Source organism: Crocodylus siamensis, chromosome 3, assembly GCF_052110815.1.
Source record: "Crocodylus siamensis isolate JL-2025a chromosome 3, ASM5211081v1, whole genome shotgun sequence".
NCBI lineage: Eukaryota > Metazoa > Chordata > Crocodylia > Crocodylidae > Crocodylus > Crocodylus siamensis.
The window spans coordinates 259917623-259935985 of NC_143397.1; the positions used below are offsets into that span (position 1 = coordinate 259917623).

General features: G+C 46.3%; 1 protein-coding gene across 2 annotated transcripts in view; it reads right to left on the reverse strand.

Annotated features, from left to right (window-relative positions):
* HSF1 (heat shock transcription factor 1) overlaps window positions 1–18363 on the reverse strand; it is an 89007-nt gene that overhangs the window by 60660 nt on the left and 9984 nt on the right. The gene's annotated exons all lie outside the window — the stretch shown is intronic.

Here is an 18363-nt window from a genome sequence, read left to right on the forward strand (position 1 = left end):
GCCCACTCTGATTTAAAGCAGGGGTTCTCAAACTTTTGAGTCACAGTGCCTCTTCACAGCTTTTCTGAATGTGGCAGTACCCCAGGTTGAGAACCACTGTGCTCAGCTGGCCTTAGGCACTCAACTGGGTGCAGCTGCTACCAGATAACATTAGCCCGTACTCCGGCCCCACAGTTGTGCTGGGAAGGGCTGCAACATGTGCCCGTGTCTCACCAGGGTTCGATACGCCTACAGCAGGTAGGAGAGCTGGTTCACACTGCTGCCCCTTTTTGGTCCATCCCTGTACAGCATCCCCCAGAAACTGGCATGTGCAACAGGTGGAACTTCCCTGAGCACCTGTGTCTCTGAAAGGAGTGTGAGGGGGTGGAGGGAGAGACGGTTGGGCTAAGAAGAGCTATTTAGGGTGATGATCAGAGAACCTTAATGCAGGAGTGTGCACAGCCCTACACACGGGGCAGTTTTACCTGGTCACTGGGGCTGCCATCTGCACTGCGACACCCCTGAGTGAGGTCTTGTGGCAGCCGGTTAAGAACCACTGGTATCAAGCAATGCCCGGTCTGTCCATGGGCCAGAACCAGCCGGTGATCCTGATCCAGCCCCCAGGGCAGCCTGCCTCCAATCTGGCTAAGTGGGGAAAGAGAGCTTGGCCCAACCCCACGGGAGCAGGAAAGGAGGCATGACTCGGCCCTGATCCAGCCACATTTAGGGAAGGAGCATGAGCTAGCCTTGTGGGAGGAAGGGTGCATGGCCCAGCCTGCATCTGATCTGGCTGTATTGGGGAGGAAGTGGGGGGGTAGCATAGCTCAACTCCTACCTGCCTCGTGGGGCTTGGAAATTTGGAAGCAGGGGTCAGTGGCAGTATAACTTGCCACTGCTCCCCCACTGCCACATTCTCTGAGCCCACAGACCAGAGCTTGAGCATCCCTGATCTAAAGCATAACACTAGAGTAAAACTCCTTAGGGGTAGGAAAAATGAAGCAGCCTATAAAGACTAAAATTCAAGTGCCAAATGGTAGACCACAGCCTCCCCAATCCACATGCTCTTTTCAGATATTCATTTTCTAGGTGAAATGCAGGGCTGTGCAAAAAGAACTAAGTTAAGGCCAGGCTTTGGACTTCAGCAGCCGCGGCTAAACTGATTCCCATGCTGTGTGCCTTCATTACCAAAAAGCACATCCAAGTTCAAACTACTCTGGACACTGCAGGGGCACAACCGACTAGCTAGGAAGAACGTGCGTGACATTCCTTTACCCCAGCACTTATATTACACAAGAGCCAAGGGCTACGACAGCTACAGGTACTGCACAATGCTTGTGCCAGAGGGTGGGGAGGCCTCACAAACCCTGTTCAGTCTATTTTTCACAGACGTAAGTGTTATTTTTATGACCTATGTTTCTCCTAATAAAACATAATCAGAGAGACACTGATATATCTTTCACTGAAACCCTTAGCCAGTTTTGGTGTCACACTTTAGAAAATAAAATAAGTTAGCACCAAAGAATAAAACCTGCCTTGAAACTAGTAGCAGCCCAGCACGAGTAATGTTTCAACTATTTAGAATTAAAATGTGGACTGATGTTATTGAACATCATGCATTTCATTGCTTTTCTGGCATAGGAAGGAGGAATTATATTGTCAATATAATAGCGTCTATAAACCAGGGAGAAAAAATATTCTCTTTCTGGCAGAGTGACACAAGAACCTGGAGCTCATTTTACGACTTAGATTATCTTTCATGGCAAAGCTCTGCCGCTGATCCATCTTCCTGTTAAGACAATTGCACCCGCTGAAAGAACAAACAGCTCCCAGTAATACTAGATGAGAACCAGGCCAGACAACTTGCTGACAAACCATTACAGGCAACAAAATAATTGTCCTTTCTGGTTCAAAGGAATAAGTGCAGCACCAGATTAGACCACCCGATGTGTGTGGGGTCCTACAGCTTTCTGATCTTCTGAGCCATGTTTCCACTTAGTATAGTGACAAAATGAAAGGACTTTAAAATCTGGAGCTGCTACTCCAGAAATAACTTAGGCCAGGCTGCTCAGGATAATATTTCTTGGCATACCCCTCCTGTGCACATGGTCACATACTGCCAGCACATCCTCTGGGTAAGCAGCAAAGCTCCCTGTTGGCTACAGTAAAAAACATGTTGGTGGGTTAGCACAAGTGCCAACTCAAAATGATCAGTGCCCCAAGGCATATGGACCTAAATCATAGTTTCATAGTTTCTAGGGTCAGAAAGGACCTGAGTAGATCATCTAGTCTGACCCCCTGCCATGGCAGGAAAGAGTACTGGGGTCAGCAAGGTATTCATCTAGCCTCCTCTTAAAAAAACCCCAGGGTAGGAGCCTGCACCACTTCTCTTGGAAGCTGGTTCCAGACCCTAGCCGCCCTGACTGTGAAGTCGCGCCTCCTGATATCCAGCCTAAACCTGCCCTCTGCCAGCTTGTGACTGTTATTCCTGGTCACTCCTGGCAGTGCCCGGGGCAACAGGGACTCCTGCAATGCCTGCTGGTCCCCTCTGACTAGTTTATAACAGGCCACTAGATCCCCCTCAGCCTTCTCTTGTGGAGAATGGACAGGTTCAGGTCCCGTAGCCTCTCCTCATAGGGCCTGCCCTGCTGTCCCCTGATCATGTGAGTGGCCCTCCTCTGGACCCTCTCCATGTTGTCCACATCCCTCTTGAAGTGCGGCGCCCAGAACTGGACGCAGGACTCCAGCTGCGGCCCGACCAGTGCTGCATAGAGGGGGAGAATCACCTCCTTGGACCTGCTCGAGATGCAGCTGGTGCCTCAGACCAAAGGGATGCCAAAGAGCAAACAGCCTTAGGCGCTGACATCTACCCCCTGTAAAAATAAAAGGCCACGATTTTCAGAAGCAACCAGCAACTATGGATATCCAAATGGAGACATTTAAATTTAAAAGGCCTTATTTTCAAAAGGTCACTTCCTTTAGAAATTCTTGGCCAAATCCATTGTAGCATCCTTGAATGCCCCGATCAACTGAAAGGATAGCTTGAAACGAACACAGTGACATTCAGGGACAAGTGGGAAGTATACAAGAAGGAAAAAAAAAAAAAATCAAATCCATAAATAAAATTGAGAAATCAGTGGCCAGGAGGCAGTAGTGCAGAAAAGGACCTGGAGGCTACAATAAATTGTAAGCTGAATGAGTCAACAGTGTAAGATCACTGCAAAAAGGCTAACGGAGTAGTGGGAACCATTAGCTTGTATGGCACTCCTGTTATGGGAAGAGATTCTTCCACTCCCATTAGCACTGCTACAGCCCTATTCTGATAGCCTGCATCTAGGTCTGGGCACTGCACTTGGAGAAAGATGTGGACAAATGGAAGGTAGGCCAAAAGCAAGCAACAAACACAGAAGTCTCAAAAACTTGATGCGAGGAAAGTTGGAAACTTGGAATTATTTCGTTTACAGACGACTGAGTGCAGATTTGGTAGAAGTCATTGAAGATAAAAGGATTATAATAAATGTTTTGGCAACCAAGTGTGCCCTGTGATACAGGGACAGGAGACGACACAACAGCCTTCAGTTGCAACAGTGGAGATGGAAGCTGGCTGGTAGACAGAACGTCTCAACCATGAGCGCAGTGTGCACTGACCACATTATCAAAAGAGGCTGGGGAACCCATCAGTGGGTGTTTTTAGGTACAAGATGGTTTTCTGGGATGGCTGAGACAGGGACAACCCTGCGTTGAGGGGGGCAGTGACTGAATTAGATGACCTCTGGAGGAACTTTCCAGCCCCGCTGTTTTTCTGTTTAAGGATTCTATAACACAAGGCTGGTTATGCTGCTTTTTTTTTTTTTTTTCAATAAAAGTTTTCAATGTTTGGTTTCTGTCTACCATAGAAGTAATGGGAAATAGGGCTGGAAGGAACTGCAAGAGGTCTTTCTAGTCCAGGCCTCTGCTCAAACATCTCATCCAACTGTGTATCTAATATTTTCTTGAAAACTAGGTGATCTACTCCAGGGAGCCAAGTACAGAACTCTATCCCAGGGCTCACAGCTAGAAAGTTAGTCCACTTACGTTTCCCTTGTCTCCTCACCTGTGGACACAGAAGAGTCAATATTACCTCTATAACCCGTATTTGAAGACATACCAAATTCCCCCCTCAGTCTTGCCTTCTCTAGACTAAGTAACCCCAGAACTTCCAACCTTTCCTTGCACGACATGTTTTCTCAACCTCTAAAGCATTGCCGTTGCTCTCCGCTGGACTTGTTCCAACTTACCTACATCTTCCTCAAAGTGCAGTGCCCCAACCTGGACACAGTGCTCCAGGTGAGTCCTCACCAGGGCGTAGAGTAGAAGAACCACTTTCCGTGACTAGCAACTCTCCTGTTCATCTTAATACAATCAAATATGCAACCATTTTCTTCCTTTTGGTATAACACTGCATTGTTGATGGTCCACTACATCCTTCAGGTCCTTTTCTGCAGTAGTGCAGCTAGCCAATGGTTCACCGGTTTGTAGTTGTGTATTTGATCATTTTGTCTCAAATGTGGTGCTTTGCACTGCCCCTTTTGAATTTTATCTGATTCATTTCAGACTATTTCTCCAGTTTACCAAGACCATTTTAAATCTTAATCCCACCCTGCAGTTTGTCTTCTACTCCACCCCGAATCATAGAATCACAGACCATGAGGGCAGGAAGGGAGCTCAGGAGGTCACACCCAGTCCAACCCCCTGCTCAGAGCAGGACCAGCCCCAACAACTACATCAACCCAGATGAGGCTTTGTCAAGCTGGGTCCTAAAAACCTCCCAGGATGGAGACTCCACAATCTCCCTGGGGAGCCTGTTCCAGTGCTTTACTATCTCCCTAGTGAGAAAATTCTTCCTAATAGCCAACCTCAACTTCCTTTGCTGCAACTGGGCCCCATTGCTCCTTGTTCTGTCATCTGTCCCCTTGAGAACTGTTTGGCTCTGTCCTCTTCACAACGCCCCCGCAGGGACTTGAAGGCTGCTTTCAAATTCCCCTCAGCCTTCTCTTCTTCAGACTCAGTCAGCCCAGTTCTTTCAGCCTCTCCTCACCAGTCCTGTGCCCCAGCCCCCAACCATTTTCATCCTCCTCCCCAATTTGTCCATATCATTTTTGCAGTGGGGGGAGAAGGGAGGAGGACAAAACTGGATACAGGACTCCAGATGTGGCCTCCCCAGTTCCGAATAGAGGGGAAGAATCACTGCCCACGATCTGCCAGCAATGCTCCTCCCGATGCAGCCCAGGATGCTGGTAGCCTTCTTGCAACCAAGGGCACACTGCTGGCTCCTGTTCAGCTTCTTGTCCCCTGTCACCCCAGGTCCTTTTCTACAGAGCTGTTGCCCAGCCCGTCCCCTCCAGCCTGCACCAGTGTATGGGATTGCTCCCTCCCAAGTGCAGGACTCTGCACTTGTCCTGGTGATACTCAGCCTGGTCTCACCTGCAGATTTACAAAGGGTGCACTCAATTCCATACTGTACCAAACCTGTAAGGAACTGCACTTGAAGCTTCTCCACAATTTAACACTGGGGCACTGACACCTATTCTTTGAGTTGAATGATCCAACCAGTTGCACACGCACCGGGCAATACTTTATCTAAACCAGTGATTCTTCAGCAGCATGCAAACAAGATCTTTTTAAGGGGGGGGTGGTCAATATTAGTGCTGTTAGCTGTGCAACCACCTTACACATGATTCACCAGATAAACCCAGAGATCTCAAACAGGAATCCAGTGACGTGAACACTTCATAGATTCATAGTTGTTAGGAGCTGGAAGTGATCTCTTGAGATCATCAGATCCAACCTCCCTGCTCTTGGGCAGGTAAACCTCAGTAAGGTGAACATCTGGGCATTTTTTGAAGATATCCAGAGTAGATGAACATAAACGATGTGTGCCTCCGGAGGCTGGGGGGGCATGATGACTGGCTGCAGGCAACAGCAGCGGTGTGAGGGTGGGGGCATGGCAGCAGGGAGCTCCCGCAGGTGGCTGCAGCAGTGTTGGTGGCAAGTGACAACCTGTGGTCAATGACCACCTGCAGATGCCACCAGCAGCGGCCAGTGGTGATTACCTGCAGACGCTGCTGGCAGTGCTGACGGCAAGGGGGGGGGGGCAAGTGGCAAGCACCTATAGGTGCTGCTGGCAGCAGCAGCAGCCAATCATGGGGGGTGCATGCGCACCCACATGCACCCTCTGTACGTCACCAATATAGGTGAATGGGGGGAGTCCATTCTAGACCCTGGACACTCGAGTTGTAAAGAAGTTTTTCCTTATGTCTAATCTAAAGCAGTCTTCTAAGCAATTTATTAGTTATTCCTAGTCTTCCCCTGGGGAGCCCTGGTGAACAGATGTTCACCCAGTCCCTGATGTGCACCCCTTATACACTTATAGGCTGCCACCAAGTCCCCTCTGAGTCTTGTCTTCTCCAGGCTGAACAGACCCATGTGACTCATTTGGACCTGTTGTGATCAGAGCTCTCTGCAACAGAAGACTTGCTGTATTATTTTCCCATAGTCAGAAAGGAGCAAAAGCCACGAGCTGGCATTTTCCAAGGGGTGCCTTGAGTCTAAGAAGGTTGAGAACCACTCATCTAGATTGTGTTCCTGTTGCTAACTGCTGAGAAAAATCACAGGAGCATGTCAAAAACCTGGCTGTAGGTGAGGTAGACATTAAGTACAGTCAGTAAGCAGTACAGCTCCATGTTGGTGGCTTTATTTGTTGTTTGGGTTTTTTTAGTGGAAAAAAACCCAACTTTCTTACTCTTCCAAGAAGCATTCTGAGTGTTTGTGTGATCCTGTAGCTGTGATGGTCCAGCAATTAGGTGAAAGGTAAGGATTTTTTGTGGATATCTTTTATCCCAACTGGCCTTTTACAAGAAGCATTCTGTCACCTCCAGGATTTCAGTTATGGGGGGTGGGTGGGGAAGAATATTGGTTCCCTTTTGACCCAAGCAATTAGCCAATATTTTGAGTTGTGCAGAGATTATGGATCATGTCCACCATAATCCTGTGTAGTGTTTAGGGAGAATATACATAAGAACTTATGTTTCTTGGAATTTGGTAGTACTGTAGCACTGAGGATCATGTGCATCACAAGCTGCTCAACTTGCAGTGGTTTGGCAAATTAAAAAGGAGCTTTTTACTGTGACTCTTTACTTTCAAGGGCACCAACCACTAGAGGTGCACTGATATATCGGTCCATATTGGATCAGCACTGATAAAAGGAAAATTGACATAATTGGCAATTGGCTTTTTTTGACCTGTGTAGCTGACAATGTCACTGATAAGTGCCATATGCATTCACACAGTCACAGCATGGATACAGCCAGAAATGCAGCCTGGCAGCCTGAACTGCAGTGTTTGGCTGGTAAGTCTGGGGCGGGGGGAGCAGAACAAAGGCCTCACAGCGCGGGAGGGAGTGAGGCAGGGGCAGGTGCTGCCCAGTTGGGGGTGTGGGACAGAGCTGTGGACAGCTCGTCCAGGAGGCGTGGTTTCTACCACTGTGCGTGCCCCACAGGAGGCATGTGCCCCCCCCAATCTGTGTGCGGGGCAAGGGCAGGTTGTCCACCGTGGGCTTGGTGCCAGCCTTTTCCCTGGCAGGGGGGCTGGTCCAAGGCAGGGTGGGCTGCAGTCCTGCATCTGAATTTGATGTGCCCAGTCATATCTTTCTCCCAACATAACTGCTCTTGATTAGCCTTGCATGTAACTTATGCCTTGAATGGTGGTGCCTATTGTTTCAGCTATCTGTTCCACAAAAATAGCTTTTGAATAAAAGAAGTGTGGCTATTAATTGTCCACCAACTCAGGCCTTCAGCCCATGGGGGCAAAAGATTGTCAAGTCCTGTGCTAGAGAGAGAGGGGTAACACAGAAAGAGCTCTGATGATAGTCAGAGAAGAGGAATTGAGGAAGGTGACAGTGCTTGGTGAAGACCACTGAGTGACACTGTCAAACAGAGGCTGGAGTCTGAATGAAAATGCAAAAACAAAAAAAGAAATCATGCAGCTGATGGGCTGGATGGGTCATCAGCATGGAAACCAAAGTCATCAGAATGATTATGAAAGTCTGAAAGAGAGACATAGACACTGGAGACAGAGACTGAGGGAGAGAGCTGGGTGGACTGCAAGTGATGGAGAGAGGACAGGAGAGAAGCAGTGCTGTTCAGGAGGAAGCAGGTAGGATTTCAGAGGAGACAAACATCATTCCAGTCCCCAAAAGCTTCTGGCTCAAGTTCCACATCAGACAATGAGTGAAGGTGCCAGGCTAGGTGCAAGCAAGTATGGGGGCAGAAGGGCAGGGGTCATGCTTGGACAGCAGTTTTATTACTCAGTTTAGGCATTTGCACACATTACATATACATGCCAAGACAAAAAGGAATTAATGGGTTGCCCATGAGGCATCTGAACTGCTCCTCCTGTGTCTAACAACACTGATGGGGGTGGTGGGTGGGGAGTGGAAAGAGTTGGAAACAGCGAGTCTGAGCATATCACAGCTAGAGGCTGAAACTCCACTTAAGTAAAGGGACTTCCCTAAAGAAGACAAAAGGACGGTTAGCATTCACATGTTCTAAGAGACGATCCAGCCTGTATTTTGGCATATGTCAAGCTGATGTGGTTAAGACCTAGATTCTCTCTGAGAAGAAGAACATGTTAAGGCAGTGTACCACACCCATGCCGGACACCAACAATGGTCTGGCTAATATCGTGTCTAAATCCAAGCCCATTAAACACCTAAGCATCCACTGCATGGTTCAATGTCCGTCAGAAGTCTGCCCTGTATTGGCAGCCACACACCTCCACTCTCCATGCTGCACTGTAGTCTCAGTCCCCAAGGCTCAGCAAGGGGCACTTATATGCAATCTCCCAGAAAGATTCTTTAGCACAGGGTGTCAAAGATACAGCCCAGGGACTGTAGAGCCACATCATCTGGCCTGCAGGGCTCGGGAACTCAGAGACAGGGCCCAGCACATGGAGGCCCGTTGGGGGCATGTACTGGCAGTGGAGGGGTGAGCAACAGGTACGTTAAACCCCACAGGCCAGGAACCTGCAACGGTTAATGCCGGCACCACTTGTCTTGCTGTGAGAAGCCTAGCAATTTGACCTGACCCAAGGGACCAAGTGAGTGTGAGGTCCCTGCTTCAGAGTAAGGTCAAGCATGTGTTCAACAGCACCTTGAGGAGTTCCTGCTGATTACAGAAAGGCTGTGCTAGGATAAGCTTGAGTTTAGGTTGGTCTTTGTCAGCTCAGGTTAGCCAGGTTTGACCTAAACTGAACTTTTTTTCTGGCTAATCTGAGTGCAAAGATTTTCTGGTTATTAGTCAGCGTCATTTTACCTAGCATCCTCTGTGCAACTGGGAAGAAATCTGTTCTCTGACCTTTCAGAGGGACACTGCTCAACAGAGAGGGCACACTTAGAGTTGTGAGGCAGCAACGTATGCAAGACATTCACTCCACGTTTTGGTTTTCAGAGGTACTGAGGCTTTGGTAGTGCAACAGCTTTTGAAATACTTATTTTAAAAGCTATTTCTCATTGCTCTCAAGTAGCTGGGCCAGGGGCCATCCTGCAATAAGTTTTGAGAATCTTAGTTATTGGCTCCCCTCCCCCAACAAGGTCAGTGAAAAAGCTATGAATTTGAAGGAAAAAAAAGTACAAGTAGGTCATTTTGAGGACTTCATCTCAGAAGCATCTTTACCAAACAGCCCTAGATTTTCATTACAAAGAGTACTCCACTTCCGGATGCAGCACACCATTTTGAAATAATGACTCTTTCAGCAAATTTCAGCACACTTGACAATCTCTTCTTTACAGAGGTTCTGCCCTGTTCTCTCTTAACAGAAGTCCAACGAGCGTGCTATTTTTTTTTTTTACCTACAATGAAAGCCCAAAGTCTTGAATGATTGGGCTTTGAAAATGAAACATGGTGCCAAATGCTGGATGTACCTAGGAACAGTTTAGTAAGGAGTTTAAAATGTGATTATTACCCACTGTCTTACACACAGTTAAGGAAAGTCTAAAATTAGGTCCTTATTGAGGTTAGGGTGTGCATCTCCTTAACCAAATGACCCATCACCAACCAGCACAATTAATTCCATCCTGAACTTCTCATCAACTACTACAATGTTTATAAAGTACTGTATTCTCCTGCATATAATTAGGGATGCCCTGATAAAGATTTTCTTGGCCGATACCAATGACCGATTATTAATGAGCCATATGGGCTTATGCCAATGCGATAGCTGATTTACAGCCTGGCAGCTTGGAGAGCAGTGCCCTACTGATAACTCGGGGGGGAGGGGGGCAGATTGAGGGCCCCACAGTGAGTGAGGGAGGGAGGGAGTGAGGGCAGGGGCAGGGCCTGCCCAGCCACAGTGGTGAATGTGACCCTGGGAGCGGGATGGAGCCGCAGGCAGCTCATGGGGAGGGGAGGCAGCTCCCCACTGCTGCACAAACCCCTGGGAGAAGCATGGGGGGCATGTACTCTCCTGGATTTGTGCACGGGTAAGGGCAGGCTACCTGCTTGGGCCCAGGGGCCCCAATACCTTCTTCCTGGCAGGAGGGCTGGGCTCAGCAGCACTGGTGCTGGCAGGGGGGCTACAGGGTGGTCTGCAGCCCCCCCAAATTCCCCACAGTTTCACTGCCAGCGCCACCTGCTCTGCCAGGAAAAGGCTGCTGCAGCCCCTGGCCCTGAGGTTACAGTGGGCAGCCCAACCTCACCCCAGGCACAAATCTGGGGGGCTGCTTCCCCTAGGGGTATGCCTAGCAGTGGGGAGCTGCCCCCTCTCCCCACTTCTCCGCACCCCCTGGACAAGCCGTCTGTAGCTCCATTCCACTCCTGAGGTTGCATTCATAACTTTGGCTGGGCAGCGCTTGCCCCATCCCCACTCCCTCCCTCAGCGTGGGGTCTGCAACCTGCCCCTCCATGCCGCTTCCCCCCCACAGACTTATCAGCTGGACACTGCTCTCCAAGCTGCTGGGCTGCTTTCCTGGCCACATGTACGCTGCAGCTGTGCACATGCAAATGGCATTTACTGATGACATTATTGGCTATAACGGCTAAAAATGCTGATTGCCAATAATGTTAATTTTCCTTTTATCAGTGCTGATCTGATATACAACCAATATATCGGTGCATCTCTACATATAACATGCCTCAGAATAAGACACAGAATGAGGAAAAATAGATCTTTCCTGGTATTAAATAACTGAGTAGCAGCAGCAGCTAGGCAGCCAAGCCTGCTCTTTGCTCTGCTCCTTTTCACCACCAGAACTGTAACGGCAGAAACTGCAGCCACTCCATTTCCTCTCTTCTGATGCTCATCCCAATTTCCAACAGCTGCTTTTTGGAGAAAGGGGGCATGGTGTATGCAAGAAAATACAGTACTCTGAGCTTCCAAGTAGATGTTAGAATGCTTCGAAAAATAATGTCTTCAAGGACAAAATATAGCACTCCAAAGCACATTTATAGTACCTTCTGGCCACCCTTCTATTCAGCCACAGTTTATCAACCCAAGGACTGCAAGATAAGAGCTGAGAATGCCTTTAGAAGCTTGGTTCCGTCAACATTTCCTTGCAGAGTTGCTTCTATCCTAAGCCATTTAAGTGACAGCTTCCCACCACCACAGGAGCTTCTGGGAAGTTTGCAGGGGAAGCAACAGAAATCTGCCATAATCCAGGTGCTAATTTAGTGAGCTAATAGAATCACAGAAAATGAGGGCTGGAAGGGACCTGAGGAGGTCACATCTAGTCCAACCTCCTCCTCAACACAGGACCAGCCTCAACAACTACATCAACCCGATGAGGCTTTGTCGAGCTGGGCCCTAAAATCCTCCCAGGATGGAGACTCCACAAACTCTCTGGGTAACCTGTTCCAGTGCTTTACTACCTCCCTAGTGAGAAAATTCTTCCTAATATCCAACTTCAACTTCCCTTGCTGCAACGGGGCCCCATTGCTTCTTGTTCTGTCATCTGCCCCCACTGAGAACAGTCCGGCTCTGTCCTCTTCACAACACCCCTGCAGGGACTTGAAGGCTGCTTTCAAATCCCCTTCAGTCCTCTCTTCTGCAGACTAAATTAGCCCAGTTCCCTCAGCCTCTCCTCACCAGTCACCTCCCCTAGCCCCTCAACCATTTCCATTGTTCTTCACTGGACTCTTTCCAATGTGTCCACATCTTGTCTGTAGTGAGGGGGAGTGGGGGGTGGGAGGGAACTGGACACAGGACTTCAGATGTGGCCTCCCCAGCATCAGATAGAGGGGCAGAATCACTGCCCTCGATCTGCTGGCAATGCTCCTACCAATGCAGCTCCAGATGCCGTTAGCCTTCCTGGCAACAAGGGCGCACTGCTGGCTCCTATTCAGCTTCTTGTCCCCTGTTACTCCCAGGTCCTTTTCTGCAGAGCTGCTACCCAGCCCGTCACCTGCAGCCTGCACCGGTGCATGGGACTGGTCCCTCCTAAGTGCAGGAATTTGCACTTGTCCTTGTTGAACTTCAGTGCAGTAAGATATCCTATCCTAACCTATCTGTGTGTCAGTCTGTGAAAAATTCCAAATTACTTTACTAGTTATGGTAAGCTAACTAGGGGGTCTGGGTTTCAGACGTGGCTGGGATTTCCGTAATGTCTGCACAAATATTGAAACATGGCTCCTTGAAAGTGACTAAACTAAATTAGAACTAATTTGGATGGCATCTACACATGCACTTTAATACGCACTATCCTATTTTAATGTACATTAAAGCATCACTATAAAACCTGTGCTATTTAGTTAATGTGCATTAAAATAAGCTAATATGCATTAAGCATCACTTAAAAACTGTGCTCTTTAGTTAATGCTCATTAAGATAGGCTAATGCATGTACTAGATTTAGTGCACATTAACTAAAGCACATTAATATACACGTAGACATGCCCATTGTTTCTTCCTGCTGAGCAATGCTGAAAGAAAAGTCAGGTAAGATACATTTAACAGGAGAACATCTCTTTATGTACTCTGTTAATTGCATATATTGTGCTACCTGCCTGCATAATTACAAGTATAGGCATGTATTAATTGCATTTTGGATGTATCCTATTAAATTTTAGTGCTCCCAATGAGAAGGTCATTAGGAACAGAAAAACTGGATGAGGAGGATTTGCATTCTACAAATGCAAATGAATCACAGGGCTCAGCAAGTCCTATGATGGCCCTGCAGTTTTACACTCCTGCCTTCACTGGTAACTCATGTCCAGGATCACTTTAAAGACCGTAATCTGACAAAGTGCTCGCAAGCATGCTACCTTCTACATTCTCTGCACTTGTACTCTGTGGTACAGGACTCACTGAAAAAATGGTAAAAACCAAAGATTGCAAGAAGATGCTATGCTCAAGTATGACGGTGGAGAAGAAAGCTTTGCAGCCCGCTATTAAAGACAGTCAGCCAGCCCGAGTCTGAAAAGCACGGCTGCTCTGCAGAATCTAGGTCATCTATAATTGTACCAGGATATTTTAGAAATGAACTCCCCCCATCCCTCAGGGCTTAAGAGAAACATCTTTTATTTTGTAGACCATAAGACTATGAGATGATTAAGAACCCCATAAAACATAGACAAGAAACTTCTCTGGATGTTTTACTTCAGAGCACTGATGAAAGGCTTGATGCTTTTTCCTAATCATTTGCTCCCCATGCGTGGTTGTGAAATCACTCACTGCCCCATTTATGTCTACCTTGAATATGATCCCATACATACATGTCATTATATTACCACGATCTCAAGATGGTAAACCCATCCAGATGTTGTGGACAATAGGAAAATTATGACTGAGTAAATATAATGTCATTACATTTTTAAAAATATTTCATTACTCACACCAGGCACTTACATTAGCTCAAATAAAAGTTGACCAACAATGGCAAGCACTGGAAAGTGGCACAAGGCTATAAAATTTTACTTCTAACATTAAGAGGTTCCATATTTGTTTCTAAGTTTAAGTTGAAATCTGACCATTTATGTAAAAATGTTTCTTTGTAAATGCTATAAGCCTGAAAGCATGATCTAGGATCCAAAAACCAACTTGGGACCTTCCTGACTCCTACCTATCCAATGCTGTTAATAAATAAGGCAGAAAAGAATGACATGTCTCCACCTTTCATTAATGCTGAGCTGACATTATCCCAATGGTTCTGCTTTTGCTTCCAACAACGTAGAAGACCATAAAAATAATAAGAACCGAGGGCCGGAAGGGGCCTCAAGAGATCTTCTACTCCATCTTTCTGCCAGACCATTCCTGACAAAGGTTTTCAGGAATAGGTCAGACCACTGATCCTCAACCAGAGTGCTGTGTGATTCTTTTAAGGGTGACAGATGATATTAGCTAGCAGTTACGTATGCGAACACCTACATGATTCACAAGAGAAGCCCAGAGATTTCAAAGTAATCAAGTAAGATCTGCAGTATATACAAGGGATCTTGTCTGCTGCTAAAGAAGCGCTTTTTAAAAACATAATCCAACTCGAAGCCTGACTCCTGTTAAGAGTGAAGCTAACAAACCCCACATTTAGTCACTGAGCTTTTGTGCCTCCTAATTGGTCTAAAGAGATTAAAATTTCAGTCACTAGACCCATGAGGCCAGAACAGATTGAAATGTTAAATTTAAGACCAACAGCTTAAATATTTTCCTGCCCACATCCTAAAAAGTTCCACATAAAGTAAATCAACATTTTTACAGCTTAGAAAAACAAAGGTTGAGATTTACTCTGAGATACAGTTTAAAAACAGACTGACAACCACAAAGGAGTCTTAAAAATGTAATAAAGCAGAAGCCAACACAACCAGCTTTATTCCACATAGGTTTACTTCTCATTTTGCTTTTAATAAAATGGACCTGTAAGTAAGATGCCCATTGCAGACAGCAGCTTTAAGACGACCTTCACCCCCACACCCAACAATAAGGTTCACCAGGAATTTAACTTCAGCTAGACACATGAAACATTGCTTTCTACACCAGCCAATGTCAAGGGGAGCTTGCAGGGTGACACCCACTCTATCCATCCAGTCTTTTCCTGCTGGTCTTCTTACACTGGAGTGAGGGACCTCCTGGGTCACCGAGCTCAGTGGACTTCAGGCTACCACATCCCAGACCAGTGGCTCTCAACCATTTCAAACTCAAGGTGACCCCTCTGATCCCCAGTTGAGAACTGCTGTGATGAGGAACACACAAAAAATTTCACTGCCTTTTCTTTTTCAGTGGTCTACATACATTTCATGCGAATTTGGTCTCTTTAAATAAAAAAAAGTGGTATTACATAAAAGTGACTTTTAAGATGAATTGCAGAGACTGGGTCTGGGTGCCTCTCTTACAAATCAGGGCTTGTGTGTTACTTGAGGGGTCACTTTTTTAGGGTTTCTGTTGTTGTTTTAAACCTATCTTCGCAATCACTGTGGCAGCTTAGCCCTGGGGCTTGCCTGCAGAGTGCATGTACCCTCATGATGTTTTGCAGCTGGGGATGCTGTGTAAAGGACAGAGCATCTGCTAGGTGCCTGCTTTGCACGCTCTAGGCACATTACCTTAATTCCCAAACTAAATTTATCCATTGCAAATTTATATCCATTTGTGCTTGCAAAATATTTAAACTCAACTTCTCCCTCTTTTGTTTCTACCCCCAAACTATTTTGAAACAATCCCACCCCCTCAGGCCAAACCCTACATCTCCTCTTCAAAGATCATCTCTTCATTATCTGGACCATCCTAGTAGCTCTTCTGGTCGTCTGTCCTAGTCCGAACTAGAATTGAAAAAAGTCCATTGGAGAGCAGCAAAACTGGTAAGAAGCCAAGGAAGCAGGACTCATGAGGAAGAACTGGGATAATTTAGTCTGGAGAAGAGAAAACTGAGGGGAGATCTGATTAACAGCCTTCAAATACTGTTTTCTTTACAACCACCCATCAGAGGAAAAGACAAGAAATAAGCCTTAACTTGCAGCAAGAGAAATTTAGAAAGTTCTTCCTAATATCCAACCTAAGCCTGAGGGTTATTAAGCACTATCCTCAGACTACCTAGACAGGTATGGAAAGAAAGGGAACAGGCTACCCAGAAAGGTGTGGAGTCCCCATCCTTGCTAGTTTAAGAGCAGGCTAGACAAACACTTGCCTAGAACAGCTTAGGCTTGGATGCTCCTGCCCTGACAAGGGCTTGGTCTAGATCAAAGGTGTCCAACCTTTTTGAATGTGGGGCCAGATCATGAACTTTTTAATCACCCAGTGGGCTGGCGAACCATATTTAAAGACCTCAAAGGAAGCAGTATCACATCACCCCCTCGAAATGAAAGCACAGCGTTTACTTTCATTTCCCATCGCAGCACCTTGGGCCTCAGAAAACATCTTGGAGGACCACATGGTGGCCCATGGGCCGCATGTTGGACAAGCCTGGTCTAGATGACTGTGAGGGCCCCTTCCACCCTATTTATCTTGAATTTCTATGTATTAATCTTACTTGAAGGTGGGTGACCAGAACAGAATTTTAGCCGATTTTTTCATAGTTTCATTTTTTAAATGAAATCTTCATATTTCCCCAAGCAGGAAGCAACTGTGACCACCTGAAACCCAAGATCCTGTTCCTGCCTTTGTCTCAAGATAATTTACATCATCACAGATCCTAACAGGAGGTGAGAGGCTCCAGACCAGCTATGAACTGACTGCCCAGACGAGTTTCCCATCTATTGACTCCTCTGTGAAATACTATGAAATACAAACTTTCATTTCTACCCAGGAGAACTTTTACAATCTTTTCTCCAATGCCTGATAAAGGGTGTTTGTGCCCAAAAGCTTGCAATTAAGAGAGTTTGGCAAAAAAAAAAAAAAAAAATTCTGTTGGTCTAATAAAAGATATTACCTCTACTACAAGTCCTGATTGCAGAATTATACACAACATTTCTTGAGGAATTCTATCAGTAACCTTGCTCTATCTCAGCATCACCTGTCTGTCTTCCCTTCACCCAGTTCCTCAATTCCCTTGAAAGTCTTGTACAAAGCCCCATCTTAACTAATAATTTCCACAAATGGCACCACACTGAATGATATACCGAAGTCCAGACAGGCAAGATCTCAGACAGTTAGTACAGAAAGAGAAATTTGCCTTTGCACCTCAAAAACGAAGAAAACAAAAATCAAGACAGTAATTCTTCTTTCTAGACCCTAATTCTGAGTCCTATCCTCAACATGAAAAAATTGAGGCAAAGGAGGAACTTGGGAGCTCCTGGCTTCAATGTGCTGCTATTAAGCTATATAGGCCACAAATTTCACCACTTATCTTACCAAATTCATAACTAACATTTAATATGTCAGTCTTCCTTTCAAAACTTAAAACACACCAACAAGCAAGAACTATGATGAACAGAATCCTGCAACTATACAATTAACTAAGAAAGTTTAGAATGAGGAAGTGGAGTAAAATGTTTAGGAATGAAAATGAAACGGAAGAAAATGGCAACAGAAGCTGCTGAACAGAAACAACTGGCAGGGGGAAGGGACCAGCTCCAAACATTGCCTCTAATTAGAAGTACATAAGGTACCCAAGTCAAAGCAGTTTCTTTCCTAATGGTCCCACTTTGGTTTCGGAGGAGGTACGCCAAGAATGTCAGCAGGGAAAATCAGCTTTTTCCCTGATGCCAAAAGCAGGTCTTGGAGGATGGCAGAAATGAATGAGTTTCTCACTTGATATTGTTCAAGTTTTCCTACACTGGCCAAAACATCTTGCTCCTCCCACCCCCCTTAGGGAACTGGGCATGATACCTTCCCACTGGATTTTATGCTGCCTCCAATTAATTCAATAACTGATTATCTGAGTATGCAGAGCTGAATACATTGCTATTAAGAGCTTTGATTTCTCTCTCACCATGGGCTAATGAGCAACTACTCCTCCAAGCTAGATCAAGGTGTTAATAATCCTAGTTACAAGGCAAGAAATCAGAATTCTTGTGAGAAAGGCACTTTCCTTTGACTGAAGGTGGCTTGGAAAGATTCCCCTGTTCTCCCACAGCATTCAGCCTTAGACAGGAGACACCATGCACAGCTTGATAAGGCTTACAGGTACTGACAGCACATTAAGCTAGTGATTTATAATTGAACAATGGTAAGTACAGTGTCAGTTTCACAGCTGTCTCGAACAAATATCAAGTCAGTCAGTTCACACTGACTGTCTCTTGGCACTGACAGTATTCATCTATTCCACAGAGACCACTTCCGGGAAACCAGGCAGTGCTGAGTAGCTGTCTGTGGAAATGAAGACACTGCTGCTCTTTCTCCAGCTGCTTGGAAACAAAGCAAACCTGGGAAAGAAGGCAGGTTCTGTTGGGATCCCAATGGTCTCTCCACCTTAGCATGCAGCTGACCTGCAACG